The following is a 6175-nucleotide window of genomic DNA, read 5'->3' on the forward strand; positions in this document are numbered from 1 at the left end:
GAGAGGAATTCGCGCTACAAACCGGCGCGTCCTCATAGTGTCTTATTTAATTAAATTGGAAAGCTTTCTTGTTTATAGCATCCCAAATCTTCCACAAAATGAGGAGCAGCATGAAGGGCCGAACCGTGACGGCCAGTGCCGACGGAAGAGTACTGGATGTCTGGATACGAGGTCCACAAATTAAATATACTAATGCTTGATCAACAAAAATACTCCAAATTTATTCCAAAGCTTGATCAACAAAAATTCTCCAAATCTATTCCGCAGCTTGCTCAACAAAAATACGCTAAATCGGCTTGTGATTGTTGGCACCAAGCGAGAGCTCCTGCAGAAGCAGCACTGAATCCTAAGAAATTTTAGTGTAGGAAAACAATATAATGAACTATTTTATGGTCACACTCTGCGCGGTTTCTACAAAAAATGATAGTATAAATTAAGATCCATAATGTTCTAGCATAAATTAAAATCCTTTTGACCCAATAATGTCTACCTACGGAAAGCAAGATTTGCTAGCTTAAATTAACTATGGGTTGAGTTTGTTTCCCCTAGTCAGGTTTATAAGTTTTGATCCGGATTCCCTGGAAGAAATTGGAAGAAAGCCATAGTGAAATGGTTGAACCACATTTAAAAGAAAGACAAATTTAAAAAGTTTGAGTGAGTTTATCAAGAGAAAAAATAAACAATAACTCTAGATAGTTATACCGAAGTATATATTCTATTGTATAATTTATTCGTGTTAACTCAATTAAATTTTAAAAGAATTGAATTAATAATACATGTGAATTGTGCCTTGTAAATCCGGGTGAGGGGATCATCTGCGATGCATAAACATGACACTCATTGACTGCATGAGCTAGTCTGGGTTTATTGAGCCCCTCGAATTCTGGGTCAAATTTTGACCATCTATAAAACTAACAAAATATAAATTATATGATAAAAAATATTGTTGGGTTTGTATTTGGAAGAGCTTCCTCATAGTGTAATTTTTGTGACATATAATTTGCATTTTATTAGTTGAATTTATGGTCAAAGTTTAGCCCGAAATAAAAGGGAACCTAGTAAACCTGGACGGAGGTAATTGTATCTAGCTAGTTCATCACAGACTCCAAGTCTTCCTTGCGCGTGACGGCGAGAGATCAATTCGAGCTTCTTGTGATGCAACACTGGAGTATGTGCTGAGCTAGTTTGTTAAGAGGTTAGCAATATGTACCGCCCCCTTTTCAGACCAATTGACATATATCGGACTCGTGGAAGTTCCATGATGGGACATTTTGTTTCTCAACAAATAGAAGAACTTTGCATACGAGAGTCATCACATCCCCATCGTCGGAGTATAGGGCCTTATTCGGTTTGGAGAAAATCAAAATGTAGGAATTAATAGTAGTATAAGAATTTGATAAAATGACACTTGCCATTTTAAGAAATTGTCTTGCCTCGTTCCTATGCATAAAATAAGCTTTGACTGGATGTGTAGATTCCTCCAAAAATAGAGAAAATGAATAGTATTCCTATGAAATTCCTGTATGCGTTTCTTACAAACCAAATGCATCTATAGGAAATTTTCGTATAAAATCCTTATTCCTACGTTTTTTCTATAGAAATCCTCCAAATCGAATGAGGCCCAGGTGCCATACCGAAGAATTGACATGCTGACCAGCAGTAACATCACCCGCTTCGGCCTGGGACATCCTTTGCTCCGCACGCACGCATCTGAACCGAGAGAACCCCTGCCCCAAAACATTCCGCTGACACGAGATCGATCATCTCCTTGCGAGAGCATCAATAGTGAGTATCATGCACTCCAGGTCATCTCTTCTCGCGTGCCTGTCTGTTAAACGTGGCCAAACTGTACGCCGCTCCAGGATCCAGCAGTGGCCGCTGATTGATGCCGCCTGCTGCTGCTGCTCTGGTCTTTTCTCCCTGTGATGAGCAAGTAGAGTAGAGTAGCATCTGTGTGCATGTGGTGTGGGGGCCTCGCGGCTCCGGCGGCCACCGCACCGACCTCGTGGAACGTGCAGGTACAGCTGACGGTGACAGCCGCAGCAGCGCCGAATAGAATCTTCCGCCCGCGTGCTGCCTGCGCTGCGCATGCAGCTTTTGCAATTCATGATGGATGTCTCCAACCGCCAGAGGCCAGCAGTAAGCGCATTTTACTGGTGCCGAAGTACATGGGCTGTGTGCTAACAGCAGCGGTACGCTAAATGATGGCCCATGCCAGCGAAGGTATGATATCCTACTTGTAGTGGGCCGTATTAGGACAGATTGGAGCAACGAAGGGGGCCCATGGAGTCCTCCCACAGACTGACGCTCCTGCTGATAAATACGTAAGTTTGTAGTAGATGGCACATCGGATCCTTGGCGCAATGGTAGCGCGTCTGACTCCAGATCAGAAGGTTGCGTGTTCGATTCACGTAGGGTTCAAAATCCCGAACAAATATCCGATTCTTTTTATCTTTTCTTGTATTATAATTTAAATCCTAGGCTATGTGTTACAAATGTTAATTATAGGAACACATTACATCGGATCCTTGGCCCAATGGTAGCGCGTCTGACTCCAGATCATAAGGTTGCGTGTTCGATTCACGTAGGGTTCAAATCCCGAACAATATCCGATTCTTTTTTTCTTTTCTTGTATTATAATTTAAATCCTAGACTATGTGTTAAAAATGTTAATTATAGCAACACATTACATCGGATCCTTGGCGCAATGGTAGCGCGTCTGACTCCAGATCAGAAGGTTGCGTGTTCGATTCACGTAGGGTTCAAAATCCCGAACAAATATCCGTTTTTCTAATTTTCTTTTATTGCAGTATAATTTTTAATGTCTGTTTAGGACACATTAGATGTGACGTCACCCTCTATTGCCCTTCCGATCGATCTGTTTGTTCTCTCGTGTATTGTTTGTCATCCTGCGCTTCCTCCCTCCGGGCCTCGTCATCTTGTTTGTCGCTTCCAAGTCTGGGCTGCACCCGTGACCCTCCCCCACCTCCACTTTCCTGGGCCTGGGCCTTGTGTTTGTGGGCTTAGTTGTTTGTTTATTGTTTTTTGTAAATAATTTGTTTGTTGTAAATAAAAGGATTGGGAACAGATGTTGGCCTTGTGCCAGTTTAGGTCTGTGCACTTTTCTTGTCAAACAAGCTTGCCAAAAAAAGACAAAGGAAAAGTAGGCGTTCTTTTTCTTGCTCTTCCTTTATGCAAACACCCATCTGAGCCCTTGACCTCTGATAATCAAGCAAAGAAAAAGTTAAAATTAGTAACTCTTCTCTATCAAACAAAAAAGTACTTGGCCTGATAACACAATACTTATAAAAAACGATGGCATGGTAGGTGAAAGATGTTAATTCAAATTAAAAAGAATTTACCTTTCTGCTTTGCTCCTTCAAAACATTCCTCCTCTGTTTCCTTTCATCACTCTTTTGCAGCTGCATAAAAAAAGAAAAAAATAGTCTCTTATAGAACAGATTATATTCAAACAATATTGAACTTATGATAACAAAAATGAGGCACGAAAACATGAAAAAGATTGCTGCGGTGAAAAATGATTTACCATTTTTCTGATACCATCAAGCAACATGCTACCTGATGCATATGGTTTTGTTAAATCAATGTTAGAGGCCTGAACTTTAGAAACATTGCCATGAAAAGTTTGGTCCAGGTCTTCATTGATATTGTTGCTCTCTGAATTTTGATGGTTGGTATCTCTGCTTACATCCCCCCATAAAAAGAAACAAGAATAGATAAACAAGAATTTTGAAGGATAGTCAAGTATTAACTGAGCACAAATAAATTGTTGTACTCTCAGTGCGCAAAACTCTATTTGTATCGATAGCTTAAACTACCCAGCCTAATCTAGTCTCATCTCAGGGCTATTTTCATTATCCAGCCATAATGCAACCTCTTGTGCATGTAAAAGAAACAAACAAAAAAATTAAGCATAAGTGGATATTAGGAAAAACAATGTGGATTTGTTAAGCGAAAAGTGTGGCTACCAAAAACAAAAGTGGCCAACCGAAGAGCGACGTCAAGCGAAAAAGCGCGAGGTCACTGGCAAAAACAAGACAAAAAAGCCCATATCGCATAAAAGTATGTGGTGGTGTGGCTGATTCCACTGACTGCCCCCAGCATTCTTACCAAGTGGAGTTGATAGAAAAAATTGTTACAGATATCAAACTGATACATGTCCCTTAAAATCTTAAGATGGCCAACCAAATAAAAGGGACCATGCAAAAAACACTGATGATGAACACCAAAAAAGAAACTGGAGCATACAAAAAAAATGCTTGTTCGTGGAAAGTCCACCAACAGTAGTTCACAAGCCTGAAACTAGCATGTAGCCACAAAACCAAAGAATTATTCAAGCTCCACCGACATTAGTGCACCATGTGGAGAATAACGACGCAGCTTGGCAAGCATCGCTAACTAATGGAAGAACGCCCCCAACTGGGCAAACCTGTTGCTGGCAAAAACGTTTTGATCACAGGATATAGCAAAAGAAAAAAATTAAACTCTCTGTCTCCTTCGAGTAAGCGCTTGATTTCACCGATCAAAGCCGCCACAGGTGACATATTAGTACGATCTCTTGTATCATTGCCGTTGTAAAAAGCTGAATCGTATTGTGACAAGCACATACATAATTAGACAAACAACAAGCAGTTGTCCAAAAAGACTGAAGCATGTCTTGTAGGAGGAACCAGCCAATGAAAAAAAGTAATACATGTCTAGAATCAGAAATGAAAACAAGAAGAAAAAGTATATAGAATCCCCTAGAATAGGAATTGTGTGGCTGCCAGGGTTGCATGTCTGAATCACAACAAAATTCATTCTGGAAAAACAAAAGCGTGTGACTGACCACTGAGAATTTCAAACTGAAACCAAACAAAACCTAGAGAAAGCCATTTCAGACCAGGGGGGACTTACAGCGTCAATCAAGCAAAAAATCAACCTTAGATGAACACGAAAATCAGTATGAATAAACAAAATCAGTCTGTAAATGTAACCGGGGACCCTCGAAAAATACACATACTCCTAGTTGCGAGTCGATGGTCTACATGCAACTGGGGACTCTTGAAAAACACACACACACCCTTAGTCGCAAGTCGGTGGTTGGCTTTTAACTAGGGGCCACGACAAAACACACACATCCTAGTTGCGAGTCAATGGTTGACATGCAACTGGAGACCATTGACAAACAAAAATACACACACCCTAGTTGCGAGTCGGTGCTCAGCTTGCAACTGGGGGCCCTAAACAAACACACACCACATCTAGTTGCGAGTTGATGGTTGGCATGCAACTAGGGACCCTCGATAAAACACACACCCCTAGTTGCTAGTCGATGGTCGGCTTGCAACTGGGGACCCTCAACAAACAAACACACACACACACACCCTTAGTTGCGAGTCGATGGCTGGCTTGCAACTAGGGGGCCATAACAAAACACACACCCCCCCTAGTTGCCAGTCGATGCTCGACTTGCAACTGGTGAGTCTCGACAAACACGCACAAACCCTTAGTTGCAACTGGGGACTCTCGAAACACACACACACACACACACCCTTAGTGGCGAGTCGATGGTGGGCTTCCAACCGGGGGCCATGAGAAAACACACACACCCTAGTGGCGAGTCAATGGTTGAAATGCAACTGGGGACCCTCAACAAACAAAAATACACACCCCTAGTCGCGATTCGATGCTCGGCTTGCAAATAGGGATTCTCGACAAACACACACACACCCTTACTTGCGAGTCGATGGTCGGCTTGCAACCGGGGGCCCAAAAAACACCCCCTAGTTGCGAGTCATTGGTCAACATGCAACTAGGGACCCTCACCAAAACAAAAAAACACACCCCTAGTTGCAAGCCGATGGTCCGCTTGCAACTTGGGACTCTCAACAAACACACACACACACACACACACACATCCTTAGTTACGAGTCGATGGTCATCTTGCAACTGGGGGCCACGACAAAACACACACACACCCTAGTTGCGAGTTTGATGGTCGACTAGCAACTGGGGGCCCTCAACAAACACCCCCCTAGTTGCGAGTCGATGATCGGCTTTGCAACTGGGGACTCTTGACAGACACACACACAAACACACACACACACACCCTTAGTTTTGAATCGATGGTCGGCTTGCAACTAGGGGCCACGACAAAACACACCCCCTAGTT

At 42.5% G+C, this 6175-nt stretch overlaps 1 long non-coding RNA gene and 3 other non-coding genes across 4 annotated transcripts; 3 read left to right on the top strand and 1 right to left on the bottom strand.

Annotated features, from left to right (window-relative positions):
* The first annotated feature begins 2349 nt into the window (after window positions 1-2349).
* On the top strand, window positions 2350-2421 carry TRNAW-CCA. The gene has a single exon. It is a non-coding gene; the product is annotated as a tRNA-Trp (tRNA).
* Window positions 2422-2522: 101 nt separating this feature from the next.
* On the top strand, window positions 2523-2594 carry TRNAW-CCA. The gene has a single exon. It is a non-coding gene; the product is annotated as a tRNA-Trp (tRNA).
* A 99-nt stretch (window positions 2595-2693) lies between these two features.
* Window positions 2694-2765, top strand: TRNAW-CCA. The gene has a single exon. It is a non-coding gene; the product is annotated as a tRNA-Trp (tRNA).
* A 303-nt stretch (window positions 2766-3068) lies between these two features.
* Window positions 3069-3709, bottom strand: LOC119328560. Its single transcript, XR_005159027.1, has 3 exons — window positions 3548-3709; window positions 3363-3422; window positions 3069-3221 (listed from the first exon to the last, which is right to left on the bottom strand). It is a non-coding gene; the product is annotated as an uncharacterized LOC119328560 (long non-coding RNA).
* Between the last annotated feature and the right edge of the window lie 2466 nt (window positions 3710-6175).

Source organism: Triticum dicoccoides, chromosome 7A (assembly GCF_002162155.2).
Source record: "Triticum dicoccoides isolate Atlit2015 ecotype Zavitan chromosome 7A, WEW_v2.0, whole genome shotgun sequence".
Lineage (NCBI taxonomy): Eukaryota > Viridiplantae > Streptophyta > Magnoliopsida > Poales > Poaceae > Triticum > Triticum dicoccoides.